We start from the raw sequence: 19,395 nt of genomic DNA on the forward strand, positions 1-19,395 counted from the left end.
GATTTTCCAGACTCGGGGAATTCCCCTTGGTGCAGGGCGCCATTGACTGTATGCATGTGGCTTTGCGGGCCCCTCTGGAGCATGGCGAGCAGTATCGCAACAGGAAGGGCTACCATTCTCTGAATGTGCAGCTGGTCTGTGACCACAAGCAGCGCATCATGGCAGTCAATGCCAGCTTCCCAGGCAGCAGCCACGATGCCTTTATCCTGCGGCAGAGTACTGTGCATGACATGTTCCAGGCACAGCCTCCCCCAAGAGGATGGCTACTCGGGGACAAAGGCTATCCTTTGTGCACCTGGCTCATGACCCCGCTCCGCGCGCCCAGGACCGCTGCTGAAGAGGCCTACAACGAGAGCCATCAAACCACCCGCAACATCATCGAGCTAACTATTGGGGTCCTCAAGCAGCGGTTCCGCTGCCTTGATCGCTCCGGAGGAGCTCTCCAGTATTCGCCGGACCGGGTCTCCCAATTTGTGGTGGTTTGCTGCATGCTACACAACCTGGCTATCCGCAGGACTCAGGCACTGCCACCTGACGTTGGACCAGCACCTCAGGAGGAGGAGCAGGAGGAGCATGAGGAGGAGGAGGAGGAGGAGGAGGAGGAGCAGGAGCACGTTCCCAGGAGGGAGCGACCAGGGCCAAGGGCCGCACGACGCCACCTTATTACACGGTACTTCTAAGCCCCCTGTCAGGGAATGGCCAGGGGCCATGAGGGAAGATGAATGCAGCCGCTCCGCAAGCCCTCAGCCGGCGAAGCCAACAAACACTAAGAAGAACAACCATGGAGACTGCATGAATAAAGATAATTTTTTATTAAACAAAAATGAAAAGCCCTTCCCACATGAATCCCCAAAAACAATAAACGGGCCCCACAAAAAGCCCAACAAACGACTCACTCCCACAAACTGGGGAGGAGCCACTCCACCTTTATTGAAACCGGGCCTCAACGTCGGCCTAACGCAAAAAAAAAGCCCTCCAAAAGCACAACCATGGGCAAAATAAAGATGGCCACCGCCATATTAAAGGAAAGCTGGCCACACCCTCTACTGAGTGGCCCGCGAGGGCGAGACCTTGGCCAGCATTTTGCCTCCCCTGCCCTGCCTGCTGCTCCTTCGCAAGCTCTGCCCAGTGGCTGCTGCGAGGCTGGGGGAAGGCGCCTGAGGCTCAGATGCCCTTCCGCCAGATGCCGCTGGGGGGCGGCCTACACGGCGTTTGGGCCTCGAGGGGCCGTCTCCTGAGTGGCGCACCTGAGCCTGGCCACCATCAGCTGCAGCCGCTTGCCCTTGACGGCCCAGAGGGGGAATGGCGGCGACGGATGGCGCAATGTGGGCCAGCAGGCGTCTGGGATGCGCTGGCTGGTGCTGTGGCGCGGTGGCACTCGGCCGGGCCCGCACTGCAGGATCCGCAGCAATCAGCCGACGGCCGGCTTGCTGGGATGGTCCAGCGCGGCGCCTGCCCTGGCGATGCCTGCCTGAGACAGCGCGTGTGGCAGCAGTGAGTGGCCCTGTGGTCCTGGTGTGCGCGCGCATCACATCCGCCAGGGTCTTGACGGCATCAGTTAGCATGCGGCCAGTCGCGGCAGTTGCTGCCCCGAACTCGCGCACACTGGTCGCCAGCGACTCGATGGCCTCAGGCATGTGCCCCACCACGCTCATGAGCTCCGTGTGGCGCCGGTCCGAGTCGTCGGCCATCTGATCGAGCTTCCGCACCTCCTCCGAAGTGAAGGTGTCCGGACTGGAGTCGCGACTCTCCCGCTGGGGAGGAGGGGGCCGAACTAGGGGACCCTTGCCGCGTTGGTGACGGCGAGTGTGCCGAGCAGCAGCACTCCCCTCTGATCCTTCCCCCCTTTGGGGGGAAGGCCGCGGGCCATGCGCACGGCTGCTGGGTGGCTGGACGCCACTGGTCCCAGAAGCTGCATTGCCCTGCGACAGTTCCTCCAGGCACTCGTCCAGTGAGGAGGTGTCGAGCATTTCCTCCTCTCCTGCGGGACGTGACTGTTCCCCCGAAGGTCCGGCTTGCTCCTCCTCCTCCTCCTGGTTGGAGGTGCTGTCACTGGCAGCCTCAGGGTCCTGGTCGTCACCAGCTGAAAGCAGGAATGCACAAGAGTAGCTTCAGAGTGAGGAGACGGCGTCAGCGAGGGAGTTAGGACTGGTGGGATTCAGCGCATTGGTGGGACAGTGGCAAAGGAGGTAGCTCGGATGGGCCAGTGCGACGCGAGAGGGCCAAAAGGTGAGGTCCTTACCATTGCTGGGCAGTGGAGGGTCGGATACACCGCACGCTGTGGGGACAATCACACGTGCTCCCATGAGCACACACACGCGCTCCTCCAGCTGAGTGAGCTTCTGCAGCTTGGCGCGGCCACCCCTGGCACGGGCCTGGCGATTAAACGCTACTTTAGCCTGCAAGAGAAAGGACGGGCTGTAAGTGCGCAGTGAAGCCCTGATGTAGTGTGCACTGCCTCCCATGGTGGAATAGCTTGGACAGAGTGAAGCCCTGATGTAGTGTGCACTGCCTCCCATGGTGGAATAGCTTGGACAGAGTGAAGCCCTGATGTAGTGTGCACTGCCTCCCATGGTGGAATAGCTTGGACAGAGTGAAGCCCTGATGTCGTGTGCACTGCCTCCCATGGTGGAATAGCTTGGACAGAGTGAAGCCCTGATGTAGTGAGCACTGCCTCCCATGGTGGAATAGCTTGGACAGAGTGAAGCCCTGATGTACTGTCCACTGCCTCCCATGGTGGAATAGCTTGGCCAAAGTGTAGAGTGCCGAATGGCCATTTGATGCTCATGACTGTCCCAATGCTGCTGGCTGAGGGCTGGCCAAAAGGACTTTCAGGTCCCTTTGCCCATCATGTCAGGTGTACATGCAAGAATGAGGAGGAGACTGGAAAGGCTACTCACCCTCACAATCCTGGTCAGATCGTTGTATTTCTTACGGCATTGTGTGTGGGTCCTGGGGGCCTCGCCGGTGAACGTCACCCTCTGGGCGATCTGCTTCCAGGCTTTGGTGTAGTCGTGGTGGGTTGGATTCCTCCCACTGTCTGGAAACAAGATCTTGCGCCTCACCTCCAGAGCTGTGACCATGATGTCCAGATCACCCTCTGAGAAGCGCAGGGCACGCTGACGGGCCTTCTCTGGCGTTGCCATGACTCCCTGGGGCTGATCAGTAGTGTTGAGGCCTCTTTGCAAGGCTGCAGTGTGCAGGGCGTGGCAGCAGACCAATTCGTCCCTTCCCCCTTTAAGAGCTGGTCGGCACCACGGGGTCTGCTGTCAGTGCAAAAATGACCGCACCCATGCTGCGCCCCGCCTGGGCGCTATCCCTCTGGACCGCCGGCTTAGCGCCTAAAGAGAGTAGTGGAACGCCTCTTTTAGCGCTCCACCAACCTCTTAGGGCGAAGCCACTGAATTCCCGGCAACGGGGCGCTACTTTGGGGCGGGCGCTAACTTCGGGCGGGCGCTAAGGTTAGCGCCCCAAAACTGCCTATACTGAAAATCTAGCCCATAGAGTTTAGAGTCATAGGCCTAGAAATTCAGTAAGGCGCTGCCAGCTTTGCAGCCAGTTACCGCCCAAAGAGGGTTTCTGCGCCAATAGAGGAGTTTGCACTGATATTCAGCGCTGCGGTAATGGCGGCGGTAGCTGTTAGCGCTGCGCCGGCACCGATGACGTCATCGGTGTGCGCAGTGCCCCGCTACCGCCCCGCCACCGGCCCGAACCCCATATTGAGTTGCGGCCACCTCTTCCGCAGCGGCCGCAAACAGCGATCAGAAAACGGGGCCGTACTGTAGCCTTAATGGGGCGCTTTAAGGTGGAGGTGCGACCGGCCGCTTTTTCGGCGGCCTCCTGCCCGCACCTCCTTCCCCGGCCTCCTCCACCACCACCCCCCCGTGGCATTGCCGGCTGCTTTCCGCGAACCCGGCACTTCTCCGTGGTGCCGGGCTAATTTGCCGGCACTATCCAGTGGCGACCTCCCCGTTGCAGGCACCTCCCCCTTAAGAGAAGGAGGAGGCCTGCAGTACCGCAGCCTGCCGCTCCGCAGCGGGTGGCGCAGCGGCGCCTAGAGCGCTGAAATTCAGTTTCAGCACCCCAAGCGGGGGCGGGCACACCCTGGAATAGCACCCGGTTCCGACTTGGGGCGCAAAAACTGAATATCTGACGGTCGCAACTGGCTCCGCGCTCAGTGCTAACTTTTGGGCGCACGCCAGCTGGCGGGCCCAAAGTGAATTTCTATGCCATAGAGTTTTACAGCACAGAAAGAGGCCCTTCGGCCCATCGTGTCTGCGCCGTCCATCAAGCCCTGTCCAATCTAATCCCATTTTCCAGCATTTGGTCCATAGCCTTGTATGCAATGGCATTTCAAGTGCTCATCCAAATGCTTCTTGAATGTTGTGAGGGTTCCTGCCTCTACCACCCTTTCAGGCAGTGAGTTCCAGACTCCAACCACCCTCTGGGTGAAAAAGTTCCTCCTCAAATCCCCTCTAAACCTCCTGCCCCTTACCTTGAATCTATGCCCCCTTGTTATTGACCCCCCTACTAAGGGGAAAAGTTCCTCTTTATCTCCCCTATCTATGCCCCTCATCATTTTGTACACCTCAATCAGGTCCCCCCTCAGCCTTCTTTGCTCCAAGGAAAACAACCCCAGCCTTTTTAGTCTTTCTTCATAGCTGAGGCGCTCCATCCCAGGTAACATCCTGCTGAATCTTCTCTGCACCCTCTCCAAAGCAATCACATCCTTCCTATAGTGAGGCGACCAGAACTGCACACAGTGCTCCAGCTGTGGCCTTACCAGCGTTTTGTACAGCTCCATCATAACCTCCCTGCTCTTATATTCTATGCCTCGGCTAATGAAGGCAAGTATCCCATATGCCTTTTTAACCACCTTATCTACCTGTTCCGCTGCCTTCAGGGATCTATGTACATGTACACCAAGATCCCTCTGACCCTCTGTACTTCCTAGGGTCCTACCACTCATTGTGTATTCCCTTGCCTTATTTGTCCGTCCAAAATGCATCACCTCGCACTTTTCAGGGTTAAATTCCATTTGCCACTTTTCCGCCCATCTGACCAACCCATTTATATCGTCCTGTAGCCTGAGGCTTTCCTCCTCGCAATTTACCACCCCACCAATTTTCGTGGCATCTGCGAACTTACTGATCATACCTTTTACATTCTCATCCAAATCATTTATGTAGATCACAAACAGCAAGGGACCCAGCACCGATCCCTGAGGTACCCCACTGGACACAGGCTTCCAGTCACAAAAGCAACCTTCGACCATCACCCTCTGCCTCCTGCCACTCAGCCACTTTAGGATCCAACGTGCCAAGGCACCCTGGATCCCATGGGCTCTTACCTTCTTGACCAGTCTCCTATGCGGGACTTTGTCAAAAGCCTTACTGAAGTCCATGTATACCACATCCACAGCATTTCCCTCATCCACACACCTAGTCACCCCCTCGAAAAATTCAATCAGATTGGTCAGATATGATTTACCCTTGACAAAGCCATGCTGACTATCCCCGATTAATCCTTGCCTCTCCAAGTGGAGACTAATTTTGTCCCTCAGAATTTTTTCCAATAATTTCCCTACCACAGATGTTAGGCTCACTGGCCTGTAATTCCCTGGTTTATCCCTGCTACCCTTCTTGAATAATGGTACTACGTTAGCTGTTCTCCAGTCCTCTGGTACATCCCCTGTGGCCAGAGAGGTTCTGAAAATTTGTGTCAGAGCCCCTGCAATCTCCTCCTTTGCCTCACTCAGCAGCCTGGGATACATCTCGTCCGGGCCTAGGGATTTATCCACTTTTTGGCCTGCTAAAACCGCTAGTACCTCCTCCCTCTCGATGCTAATATGTTCAAGTATATCACAGTCCCCTTGCCCGATTTCTATGTCTACATCGCCTTTCTCCATAGTGAACACAGATGCAAAATATTCATTTAAAACCCCGCCTACATCATCTGGCTCTACACACAGATTGCCACTTTGGTCCCTAATGGGCCCTACCCTTTCCCTGGTTATCCTCTTGCCCTTAATATACTTATAACACATCTTAGGATTTTCCTTTATTTTGCTCGCCAGTGTTATTTCATGGCCCCTCCTCGCTCTCCTAATTTCTTTTTTAAGTATGCCCCTGCACTTTTTATACTCCTCTAGGGCTTCCTCCATCTTTAGTCTTTTGTAACTGCCAAAAGCCCCCCTTTTTTTCCTAATGCATTTTTGTATATCCCTTGTCATCCAAGGTTCCCTTTGCTTGTTGGTCCCACCCTTGACCTTTACGGGAACATGTTGGCGTTGTACTCTCTCTATTTCCCTTCTGAAAGTCTCCCACTGCTTTGTTGTGGATTTTCCTATAAGTAGCTGCTCCCAGTCCACTTTGGCCAGATCCTGCCTTATCATATTAAAATCGGCCTTCCCCCAATTTAGAACCCTTATTTCCGCGCTGTCTTTGTCTTTTTCCATGACCACCTTAAATCTCACCGAATTATGGTCACTGTTGCCAAAATGCTCTCCTACTGACACTTCCACCACTTGCCCGGCTACATTCCCTAGAATTAGGTCCAGTACCGCCCCCTCTCTTGTAGGACTTTCTACATGTTGGCTCAAAAAGCTCTCCTGGATGCACTTTAAGAATTCTGCACCCTCTAAGCCTTTCACACTCTGACTATCCCAATTAATATTGGGGAAGTTGAAATCCCCCACTATTATTACCCTATTATTTTCGCACTGCTCTGAGATTTGCCTACATATCTGTTCCTCTATCTCCCCCTGACTGTTTGGGGGCCTATAGTACACTCCCAGCAAAGTGCTTGCCCCCTTTTTGTTTTTAAGTTCTACCCATATGGCCTCATTAGAGGAACCCGCTAATATATCATCCCTCCTTACAGCAGTAATTGACTCCTTAATTAATATTGCAACACCCCCTCCCCTTTTACACCCCCCTCTGTCTCGCCTGAAGATTCTATACCCCGGAATATTGAGCTGCCAGTCACAGAATCACAGAAACCCCACAGTGCAGATAGAGGCCATTTCTATCTCCCTCAACCATGTCTCCGTGATAGCAACAATGTGTTCATGTGTTCAACAACAACTTCAGTTCATCCACCTTATTTGCAAGACTCCTTGCATTAAAATAAATGCCTTCCAGCCTTGCCATATTCCCTTTTGCCTTCACATATTTGCTCTGCCTTCCCAGCTGACTTGTTTTTTCCTCCGTATTTGGCTATAAATCACCCCCTACTATAGCTCCACTCTGTATCCCATCCCCCTGCCAAGTTAGTTTAAACCCCCCCCAACAGTGCTAGCAAACCTCCCCGCAAGGATATTGGTCCCCCTCTGGTTCAGGTGTAAACCGTCCGACTTGTGCAAGTCCCACCTTTCCCAGAAGCAGACCCAGTGATCCAGGAAACTAAAGCCCTCCCTCCTGCACCATTCCTTTAGCCACGCATTCATCTGTTCTATCTTCCTATTCCTATACTCACTAGCACGTGGCACCAGGAGTAATCCAGAGATTACAACCTTTGAGGTCCTGCTCTTTAATCTTCTACCTAGCTCCTTAAATTCTTGCTGCAGGGCCTCATCCCTCTTTTTACCTATGTCGTTGGTACCAATGTGGACCACGACCTCTGGCTGTTCGCCCTCCCCCTCCAGAATGCCCTGCAGCCGCTCAGTGACATCCTTGACCCTGGCACCAGGGAGGCAAGAAACCATCCTGGATTCACGTCTACAGCCACAGAAACGCCTGTCTGTTCCCCTTACTATAGAATCCCCTACCACTATTGCTCGCCCACTCTTTTTCCTCCCTTCCTGGGCAGCAGGAGCACCCCCAGTGCCAGGAAGTTGGCTGCTGCTGCCTTCCCCTGATAAATCATCCCCCCAACAGTATCCAAAGCGGTATACCTGGTTGAAAGGGGGATGGCCACAGGGGTCCCCTGCACTACCTGCCTGCTTCTATTGTTCCGCCTGGTGGTCACCCATTTCCCTTCTGCCTGTGCAGCCCTACCCTGCGGTGTGACCAACTCACTGTACGAGTAATTCGCGACCCTCTCAGTACCGTGAATGCTCCACAACCCATCCGCCCACAGCTCCAGCGCCCCAAGACGGCCCATTAGTAGCTGCAGCTGGATGCATTTCTGGCACACGTGTTGGTCAGGGACACTGGCAGCGTCCCTGAATTCCCACATAGAGCAAGAGGAGCATATCACGGGGCTGGGCCCTCCTGGCATGACCTACCCCTTTCATCAATTTAAATTAAATTAATTCAATACCACCAGTAAAGTAAGCCTTACCTGGTCTCTGGAGCCCTTTGTAGGCCCGCTCTACCGCTGAAGCACCCGCCGAAGCTCTGAGGCCTTGCCTCACCTTGACTCACCCAACTCTCAGCACTCTGTTGAAAACCGCACTCAGTGCAAAATCGCACTTCAAAGCCTGTTTTTATGGGCCCTGAAACAAAGACTTGCTGAGCCCAGCTACATGAGAACCAGGTTAACCAGATTACTCCAGTTTCCCTTGTTAACTGCCTTCAGCTGCTCTGAGTTGTAGGACTTGTTTATCCCTTTTTAACCCTGCTTAAAGCTGGGAAATTTAGATTTTAAACAGTACACAGTAAATGTGAAACAAACAAAAGTTTGATTTCAGCAAACAGTTAAGACTCCCTGACTCACCCAACTCTCAGCGCTCTGTTGAAAACCGCACTCAGTGTCACGGTGTCACAGCAGGCCAGCAATCTGTGCTCCAGCAGATTGGCAGTGATGCTGAGGTGCTGCCTCGGGGGAGTGGCAGTGTGTCAGTGGAGCAGGAAGTTACTGTCCTCTCTCAGGATGACAGCATTCCTGCTTCCACCACTGGCACTCCGCCATTGCCCTTGTCGCTGCCTGTCATCCAGCCAGCCCAGACTGCTGCCGCCAATGCTGAGGTGGTGCAGTCTACAGCCGGGCCTTCCAGGCCCAGAGCTGGTCGAGTGCGATCCACAAGGCCATCTGAAGTCTCCCGCACGGACACTCAGCAGCCTTCCACCCACCGTGCTGCAGCCGTTGGGCCAACATTTGGTAGGAGCACTAGGGTAGGCAAAGGCACAGTAACAAGAGGCACTAAGGGATTGCACCAGGGTGAATAGTTAATAGTGTTGTTGCAAATATGTGTTCACTGATTATTATTAATTGGCTTTGGATGATTTTGTGATGTCGCTCATTTCAGCGTTGTGCTGTGATGTGACCTGCGACAGGGATGGAATGATGGGGATGTGGTGAGCAATGGGGATCTGGGGTTTAATTTATTGGAACTGCAGTCTGATGAGGCTGTCACGGACCGCCCTTCCAGAAGAAAGATTGAGTGGCTGCCTCCTCCCTCGCTCCTGCTCCTCCTCCTCCTCCACTTTCTCTTCCTCCTTTCCCTCGTCCTCCTCCTCCTCCCTCTCTTCCTCTTCCTGAAGTTGTTTCGCAGTCCCTGGTGGCAACAGCTGGGCCCTCATGATGGCCAAGTTGTGGAGCATGCAGCAGACCACAACGAAATGGGACACCAGCTCAGCCGAGTACTGAAGGGCTCCTCCCGAGCGGTCACGGCACTGGAACCGTTGCTTGAGCACTCCAATGGTCTGTTCGATGATGTTCCTGGTGGCAGCATGGCTCTCAGTATATGAGTGCTGAGCAGGTGTGTTGGGGTTGTGGAGGGGAGTCATGAGCCAGGTGGAGACCGGATAGCCCTGGTCTCCAGCCAGCCAGCCGCGAGCTTGATGTGATGGCTGGAAGAGTGCTGGCACACCGGTCTGGCGCAGGATGAAGGCATCGTGGGTGCTGCCAGGATAGCGGGCATTCACATTGAGGATTTGCTGTCTGTGGTCACACACCAACTGCACATTAAGTGAGTGGTAGTCTTTGCAGTTACGGAGACCTCAGGCAAAGCCATGTGGGTTCAGTCATTGGCGCCCTGCACCATGGGGAAGCCCGCTATCCTGGCAAAGCCACATGCACGTTTGTCCTGCTTCTCTCTGGTGATGGGGAATGAAATGTAGTCCCTTCTCCTACTGTAGAGTACCTCTGTGACCTCCCGGATGCAGCGATGGTCTGCGAACTGGCAGATGTTCTCTATATCTCCTGTTGCAGACTGGAAGGAACCACTGACGAAGAAATTGAGGGCGACGGTGACCTTGACTGCCACAGAGAGAGCCATGGTCGACCTGATCTGAGCCTCGAGGTCTGGTTGCAGGAGGTGGCCACATCCTTGCTGAAGCAGAGCCTTCTAATGCACTGCTCCTCGCTTAATTGGAGGAAGGAGAAGTGCTCTCGGAATACCCTCGGAGGGTAAGGCCTCCTGTTGAGAGCCCTGATGGCCCTCCTCCTCCCTCAGGCCACATCTTGCAATCTTTCTCGCTTCCTCCTCTCCCTCTGCTGTAGACCCTGGAGGGCGAGGTTGACTGCCAGTACAGCCCCCATTAATGTAACGATGTGTAGCACTTTGAAAGTTTGTCAGAATAAATGTAACTAATTTTTAGTGGCCACAACACTCCTGATACTAAAGAACTTTTAAATGACTGAATTAAACTCTTGTACAATCGCAAACTGAAACAGCACTAACCTGACAGCTGCGACTGATCCCTTTAAATAGCGCCCCTGGAGCCGACATATGCCTGCTTCACGCCCCCTCCCATTACCGCTGTTGGGCGAGTCGCTAAGGCAGGGGATGATGCTTAATTTGGCAGATTGGGCGCCCAGTGACCTTTGCACACTCACTGACGTTACGATTTGCCTGCTGCTGAAGTCCCCGGCGCTAATCGTAGCGGCGGTGCTACGGGGGTGGGAGGTCGAATTTGGCATGCGCTGCTGGATTCACCTCACCGCGGTGCTACTGCCTCAGTGCCCCGTTAGCGCCCTGCCAGGCGCTAAGCTACCGAATTTCTCCCCGTGAGTTTTGCAAGTTGGGTAAATACTGCAGTTGTAGTACCAGCACGCTGCTGCTGGTGGAGCTATCGATTCAGTGGAAGGTGCTGGTCTCAGCACTGCCACCTGAAGGAAGTGGGTGGCATTAGCGCCCAGGAAGAGAAGAGAGACTTGCATTTCTATAGCGCCTTTCACGACCACCAGACATCCCAAAGTGCATCACAGCCAATGAAGAACTTTTTGGAGTGCAGTTACTGTTGTAATGTGGGAAACGCAGCAGCCAATTTGTGCACAGCAAGCTCCCACAAACAGCACTGTGATAATGACCAGAGAAGCTGCAAATCTTCTGCTGTGTCCTGAATGGAAAATAAAAATCCACCAGAGACAAAGAGCCAGGTGCTTGCATCCATGGGAACAATTCTAGAAACACCCATTTATATAGCGCCTTTAACATAAAATGGCCCAAGTTACACAGACAAAGATTGCTCACACTGGCACAGATACAGGGAATAAGAGGGCGTCAGCACTAGGATCAGAAGAATTTTTGATCGTGCAGAGGGTTATTTGAACCTGGAACATTTTACCACGCGTGGCTGCTGTGGCAGAGCCCCACACATCATTTAAATGGGAACTGGATTCAGTATTTGAAAAGGAAGACGGTAAAGGTATAGAGGAAGGGCAGGATTAGAGTCGAAGGCTGCAGTTGCAGAACGGGCACCAGTGCAGACCTGAGGTGCCTCACGGCCTCCTTCTGTGCTGTAATTATTATGACTCTGAAATCATGCTTTCTTTCCACAGCTCTCCTTCAGATAATGGCAGCTGCTCAGGCACAGAGGGACGTGGTGTACTTTACTTTTGGGGACAGGGCCTTGATGAGAAGCATATATGAAATGCATCAGTTTTTGCAAAGGAAAGATGTCACAGTGGGTAAGTACCAACCAAACTAGAAGATGGATAGTGTACGGTGTGAGCTCAGAGACAGCAGCGGTTTCTGGTATTTTCTGCTCGACGCCATTGGATAGTGATCAGGAACAGGAGCCACAGCTGCTCAAACGTTAGGTCAATGTGTAGTTGTCAATGCTTTTGTGACGGTTCTAACTGTCGAGAACATGAAAGAGCAGGAGTAGAGGGCCCATCAATAAAGCCATCCAGTGGCATCACTCGGGGAAAGATGAGGAATACCTACACCACCAGTTTACCGAGACCTTCAGCACTTGTGTGAAGGCGAGCTGCTGTAATGGCTCAGTTGAAAATTAACCTCCCAACGTGAGACTGGGGTTTAGAGGAGGATCCCAGGTTCCATTCCTGCTTCGTGCTTTGTTAGCAGAGTTAAAGCAGGGCCTTGGTGAGTTGCTATAATTCACATCATCATTCTTATCGGGTGTGGGGGAATGGGCCAAAATCAGCCCAGCTCCTGGTCTTGATTAGTATATCTTGCTTGTATGTAGTTGTGTGCGTGTTCGTGGGTGGGTGTGTGTTCGTGGGTGGGTGTGTGTTCGTGGGTGTGTGGGTGTGCGTGGGTTCGTGTGTGCATGTGGGTGTGTGTGCGTGCGTGTGTGTTCGTGTTCTTGGGGTGTGTGTGTGTTCATGTGTGCGTGCGTGTTCGTGGGTGCGTGTGTGTTCGTGTTCATGGGTGTGTTCGTGTGGGTGTGAGTGAGTGTGGGTGTGAGTGTGAGTGTGGCTGTGGGTGTGAGTGTGGGTTTGAGAGTGGGTGTGGGTGTCAGTGTGTGTGTGGGTGTGTGGGTGGGGTGTGGTGTGTGTGTGTGTGTGCGTGCATGTTCATGGGTGTGTGTGTGTTCGTGTGTGTGCGTGTTCGTGGGTGCATTTGTGTTCGTGTTCATGGGTGTGTTCATGTGGGTGTGAGTGTGGGTGTGAGTGTGGCTGTGGGTGTGAGTGTGGGTGTGAGAGTGTGTGTGGGCGTCGGTGTGGGTGTGGGTTGGTGTGGGTGTGAGTGTGGGGTGCGGTGTGGGTGTGTGTGTGTGCGCTTGTGTGGACAGACAGACATGGTAAATGTAGAATCAGGTGCATATGTGAAGCCCCAAGCGGCTGAATAGCCTGCCACTACTTACTGTCCAAGCACAGATTAACACACTGATCCGGGGGAGGGAGGCTACGGCTAACACCCGTGGGATTGTACCCCAGCAAGCGGCGGTACCTTCAGGAGAGGAGGCGAGAAATTAAGTGAAAAACCTTGGCGAGCTGGTTTGAGTGTAATGTCATCAAACATTCTGCTGCTTTTCTCATAGGGCAACTTTACAACATTTTGGAGAAGTACTCGAGAACAGATTTTGGAACAAGCAGAGCCAGAGATCTATACGAGTTCATTCAGAACAATGTGAACTGTTTAAAGGTGCGAATCTGATCACCAGCAGCAAATGACAGAAAGACGCTCAGTGCATTGATGGAGGAGAGGATCTCATTTATAATTCATTCCTCAAATCAACAGGGTTCTTAAACATTGAAAATCAGGGGCCAGAGATTTATTAAGCTTACAGCACAGGCAATAGTCCTTAAACATACACTTAAAAAAGACAGCATTTACAACTGAGGCTGGCTGCTTTAGTCGGGGACTGAAACGTGTCACAGCTTCGAGCTCAGTGTACAGGTTGATCAGACCTTGTGGTATCTGTACAAACACACACCTTTTATATCTTTTTCTTACCCCGCTCGATGTGACTACCCACATGTTTCTGCATTAAGATTGTACAAAAGTTAAATTACGGCCCTATATAAGGTGAATTTTAATCAGCTTGTCCCCTTATCGATAATTTTAGTTTTGTTTACTTAGAGTTATTTTTCTGTTGTGTTAATGAGACTCCTTACTCTGTTATCTTATCGCTAGTTTCTGCTATTCTACCAGGTGAAACCTTTGATTGTAAGTGTGTCTTTGATTCGGTGCCATTCCATACCAGCCAATCTTCTGCTTCTACAGAAACCCCAATTAAAAAGGAGGATGTATCCCCAGAGGGTTTCCTTTGTTTTTCACACACTTGTTATCAACTGATTAAAGTTCTGTGAAATATCTGGATCAGTCTGCACTGGGATGTCTTTAGGTTTACTGAAGTGATTAAACTGACCACTGCTTCGAGATCAGCCTTAGTTCAGTGGTCACCGCATCTAAATTAACTTAACAAGCAAAGGTGAAAGGTTAACATTGCCACACTATGAAGAGAGCTCAGCAGCAGTACAGCGTCAGTCGGCTTCGGGCCAGTCTGATTAACCCTGTGCTTACAGCATTAGGGTCAGGGTTGGTTTTACAGAGATTGTGAGCACAGGAAGCGATGCTACAGCTGGGCAAATACCAACCAGGTGCGAAGTGAGAGCCTGAAGCTGTCTCATGCATTTTTACACAGATTCCCAAGGGCCGTTTCATTTCATAGTGAGTCATCCGTCTTTCGGATGAGACGTTAAACCGAGATCCAGTCTACTCTCTCGGGTGGATGTAAAAGATCCCATAACACTATATTGTAGAGCAGGAGAGTTCTCCCCGGTGTCCTGGCCAATACTTATCCCTCAATAAATATCACTGAAACAGATTAACTGGTCATTATCTCATCGCTGTTTGTGGGAGCTTGCTGTGCACAAATTGGCTGCCACGTTTCTACATTACAACAGTGAGCCCAGTCCAAAGTCCTTCGTTGGCTGTAAAGCCTTTGGGACATCCTGAGGTCGTGAAAGGCGTTATATAAATGCAAGTCTTTCTTTCTTTATAAGTGTTAAGTGGTTCTCCAACCCAAATTGTTCTTATCTTGTACATCCTAATCCAAATTAAAAACTTAAAATAATGTTGAAAGGAACGAGAATTTCTTTTGATGGGGAACAGGAGCACTCACTACATTTCACCGTCACTGTCAGTGACTGACTGACACTACACCCCGTGGGATGTCTGTACAACCGCAATAGGATAGAATCAGAGCAATGAACCCAAGCCGAGGCCTCTCACCTGCCCCTCACTCTCTCTCTTAGATCCGCCGGTCTAATGTGCACAGCAGTTGTTCAGATCAGCGCCCGTACGGTGAGGGGCCAACACGCCTGCTTTCACACCAGGGCGGCTGAGACATAGACCCAGCTTATTTTTTTTATTTGTTTATGGGATGTGGGCATCGCTGGCAAGGCCGGCATTTATTGCCCATCCCTAGTTGCCCTTGAGAAGGTGGTGGTGACCCGCCTTCTTGAACCGCTGCAGTCCGTGTGGTGAAGGTGCTCCCACAGTGCTGTTAGGGAGGGAGTTCCAGGATTCTGACCCAGCGACGATGAAGGATCGGCGATAATTCTGCTTATAAAAGCAGAAGTCCCTTTTGCCCCATGATGTGGTGGGGTGGGGGCATTAGTTAGTAAAGTTCTCAATGAACTCTCACCAACAGTAAATATCACACCTTCAGCTATCAGGCTGTCCTGGTGCTAGTCCGTGACGCTCCCATCCAGTTTTGGACGGGGAGGGGGTGGTGGGGGGCAGAAGGTCGCAACCTTTCATTTAGCTGGTACATCCTCTGGGAGCCTCGTACCAATGAGCAGGAAGATGATGTTGAAAGAGCTCCAGGCTGGCATGAACAGGCACCGTCACTGACAGGCCCGGCTCCCAGCATGGATCTAACAGGAGGCAGCAAGAGCTGAAGGTGTTTAGTCTGAATAACCATGAAATCGGTTTCAGTTTGACATATGGGATGAACTTTTCAGGGCATCCTATTGCTGAACTTGCGTGTGTTTCACGAGTAAGGGTGGAACTCATTTTGTAATTGTTTGTGGAGTGGACAGAGAAGTCATCAGGCCCCTGAATGGCAGCTCAGAGAGTGAGCGAGTCAGGCCACCATTCACAGTTTGGAGGGAAGGACAGAAACCCACATCAGTGCTGTCACTAGGATTTCTGTAAAAGTGGAGTGCGGAACTTTCACTCTTTAAAAAGCCTCCCTGTGGGACAATTCTAGAAAGTATCCCTTCAAAGCTGGGCTGCCTGAAGAGAGCATTCGGAGCCGGATAAAACAACAGTGAGGAGCGAACTGGTACAAGACTGTCACTGGAGTTGGGAGCAGTGCGAGGGGATGAACAAGAATTGCGCACCATGAAATCAGTGGGATTAAAAGTGATTTTCCTTCACTGCATTTCCAACAAGATGTTAAATGCTTGGCAATTACGGAGTTCTTCACCATCAGAGGAAGTGACTGAGAGCTGGTCTTGTAGAGGTAAGCAAGATAGTCAGTGGAATATCCGTGCCACAACTAACACCGCCTATTTCCAGCATCGTAAACTCACCTGACTGCCATTGCCTCAGCTCATCCGCTGCTGAAACCCTCATCCATGCCTTTGTTACCTCGAGACTTGACTTCCAACACACTCCTGGCTGGCCTCCCACATTCTACCCTATGTAAACTTGAGGTCATCCAAAGCTCGGCTGCCCATGTCCTAACTCGCACCAAGTCCCATTCACCCATCACCCCTGAGCTCACTGACCTACATTGGCTCCCGGTTAAGCAACGCCTCGATTTCAAAATTCTTATCCTTGTTTTCAAATCCCTCCATGGCCTCGCCGCTCTCTATCTCTGTAACCTCCTCCAGCCCTACAACCCCCCCGAGATATCTGCGCTCCTCTAATTCTGGCCTCTTGAGCATCCCTGATTATAATCGCTCAACCATTGGTGGCCGTGCCTTCTGTTGCCTCGGCCCTAAGCTCTGGAATTCCCTGCCTAAACCTCACCGCCTCGCTACCTCTCTTTCCTCCTTTAAGACGCTCCTTAAAACCTACGCTTTGATCAAGCTTTTGGTCACCTGCCCTAATTTATCCTTATGTGGCTCAGTGTCAAGATTTATTTGCTGCTCCTGCGAAGCACCTTGGGAGGTTTCACTACATTAAAGGCACAAGTTGTTGTTGTTGTGATAAGCATTCTGCTGAACAAACACAAAAACTGACAAGAACGGCTAAAAATGAGTTGGATACAGTTAAAAAAATAATGGCCGTATCTTGTGTACCGCCATACCGCCTTTGAAATATACCGCAAGTTAATGGTGAACTGGCGGCCTGTCAAGGTACTCGGGAACGACGCTGCTGGCCACAGTGTTTGGGCCAATAATCCACAACAGGTAAAGCTGGAACTCAGTGAAATAAGCACTTTTGTTGAAAGATATCACAAAGTGACAAGGCAGACTAAAAATTACCTGCTGAGTATTTCCAGCATTTTCTGTTTTTATTAAAAATTGAAAGTTCAGTGAAAAGCTAGCAATCTACGACAGGGAAATCTTTAACTCAATGAAATGACTGAATTGACAAATTGAAAGAATGATGGTTGGAATGACTGAATGTCAGAATGAATTAATAACTGAATGAACGACTGAATGAAAGAGTCTCAGAGTCATAACGGCACAGAAGGAGGCCATTTGGCCCATCGAGTCCATGCCGGCTCTCTAGAGCAAGCCAGTCAGTCCCATACCCCCGCTCTATCCCCATAACTCTGCAAGTTCATTTCCCTCAAGTGCCTATCCAGTCCCCCCTTGAAAGCATTGTGTCTCCATTGGCAGCGAGTTCCAGATCATCACCACTCGCTGCATAAAAAAGTTTTCCCTCACATCCCCCCTGTATCTCTTGCCCAAAACCTTAAATCCGTGTCCCCGAGTCCTTGTACCATCAACTTGTAGGAACAGCCTTTCCACATCTAGCCTATCCAAACCCGTCATAATCTTGTACACCTCTATCAAATCACCCCTCAACCTCCTTTGCTCTAATGAAAACAAATCCAGCTTCTCCAACCTGTCCTGGTAGCTAAGATCCCCCATCCCCGGAACCATTCTGGTAAATCTCCTCTGCACCCTCTCAAGGGCCTTCACATCCTTCCTAAAGTGTGGTGACCAGAACTGGGCGCAGTACTCCAGTTGTGGCCTAACCAGCGCTTTATAAAGGTTCAGCATAACTTCTCTACTTTTGTACTCAATACCTCTATTTATGAAGCACAAGATCCCATATGCTTTGCTAACCACTCAATATGTCCTGCCACCTTCAGGGACCTATGCACATTAACTCCCAGGTCCCTCTATCCCTGCACACTCTTTAAAACTGTGCCATTAAGTGTATATTGCCTCTTCCTGTTCCTTCTGGCAAAATGCATCACCTCACACTTGTCTGTATTAAATTCCATCTGCCACTTGTCTGCCCATTCTGCTAGCCTTTCTATGTCCTGTTGCAGTCGATTGGTATCATCCTCACTGTTTGCCACACCTCCAAGTTTGGTGTCATCGGCAAATTTAGAAATTCTACTCTGTATTACAATATCCAGGTCATTTATATACATCAAAAAAGCAGTGGCCCCAGCACTGACCCTTGGGGAACACCACTGTCTACCATCCTCCAGTCTGAAAAACAGCCATTTACCACAACTCTCTGTTTTCTGTCCTTAAGCCAATTCCTTATCCAAGCTGCCACTGACCCATCTATTCCCATGAGCCTCAATTTTGTTAACCAGCCTTTCATGTGGTACTTTGTCAAATGCCTTCCTAAAATCCATGTCGACAACATCCATTGCATTCCCTTCATCAATCCTCCCTGTTACTTCATTAAAAAATGCAATTAGTTTCGTCAAACATGATCTGTCTTTTACAAATCCGTGTTGGCACTCCTTAATTAGCTTAAACCTCTCCAAGTGCCTGTTAATTTTTTCCTTGATTATTGTTGCTAAAACTTTACCCACCACTGATGTTAAACTGACTGTCCTGTAGTTACTAGGATTGTCCTCACATGCTTTCTTGAACAATGGTGTCACATCTGCCACTTTCCAATCCTCAGGCACCTCCCCCACATCTAGAGAAGATTGGAAAATTATGGCAAGCCCTTCCGCTATCTCCTCCCACAATTCCCTTAGCAACCTGGGATGCAAGCCATCTGGACCAGGTGACTTATCTACTCTAAGCATACCCAGCCTTTCTAGTACATCCTGTCTATCAATTTTCACCCCTTCCATTGCTTCTACCTTTTCCACTTCTGCTGATATTTTGTCAGCATCCACCTCCTTAGTAAACACCGATACAAAGTACTCATTGAGTATTCTAGCCTTGCCCTGCACCTCTAAGCATATATCACCTTCTTTGTCTCTAATGGGCCCCACCCCGCCTCTTACAACCTGCTTACTGTTTACATGCCGGTAGAAGATTTTTGGGTTCCCTTTTATGTTAACCGCCATTCTGCTCTCATATTCTCTCTTTGCCAATCTTATTTTCATCTTTACTTCCCCTCTCAACTTACTGTATTTGGTCTGGTTCTCCCTTGAAGAATTCACCTGACATGCATCATACACTCTCTTTTTTTGTTTCATCATCTTCTCTATCTCCCCCGTCATCCAAGGAGCCCTTGCTTTGGTTCCCTCACCCTTCCCTCTTGTTGGAATGTACCTAGCTTGTACTTGGAACATCTCCTCCTTAAAGATCACCCATTGTTCTGTTATAGTTTTTCCTGTCAGTCTTTGGTTCCATTTTACCCTGGCTAGATTTTAGCCCAGAACGTGCTCCCCTCCTCCAATCCCCACACACTGACTCCTGCCCTGCCAT

General features: G+C 51.0%; 1 long non-coding RNA gene across 1 annotated transcript; it reads left to right on the forward strand.

Annotated features, from left to right (window-relative positions):
• The first annotated feature begins 11,105 nt into the window (after positions 1-11,105).
• LOC147083904 (uncharacterized) lies at positions 11,106-14,662 on the forward strand. The gene is made up of 2 exons (XR_015075952.1): positions 11,106-11,796; positions 13,116-14,662. It is a non-coding gene; the product is annotated as an uncharacterized LOC147083904 (long non-coding RNA).
• Positions 14,663-19,395: the final 4,733 nt, after the last annotated feature.

Source organism: Somniosus microcephalus, unplaced genomic scaffold (genome assembly GCF_052327205.1).
Source record: "Somniosus microcephalus isolate GS21.2 unplaced genomic scaffold, FLI_Smic_1.0 scaffold19, whole genome shotgun sequence".
NCBI classification, from domain to species: Eukaryota; Metazoa; Chordata; class Chondrichthyes; order Squaliformes; family Somniosidae; genus Somniosus; species Somniosus microcephalus.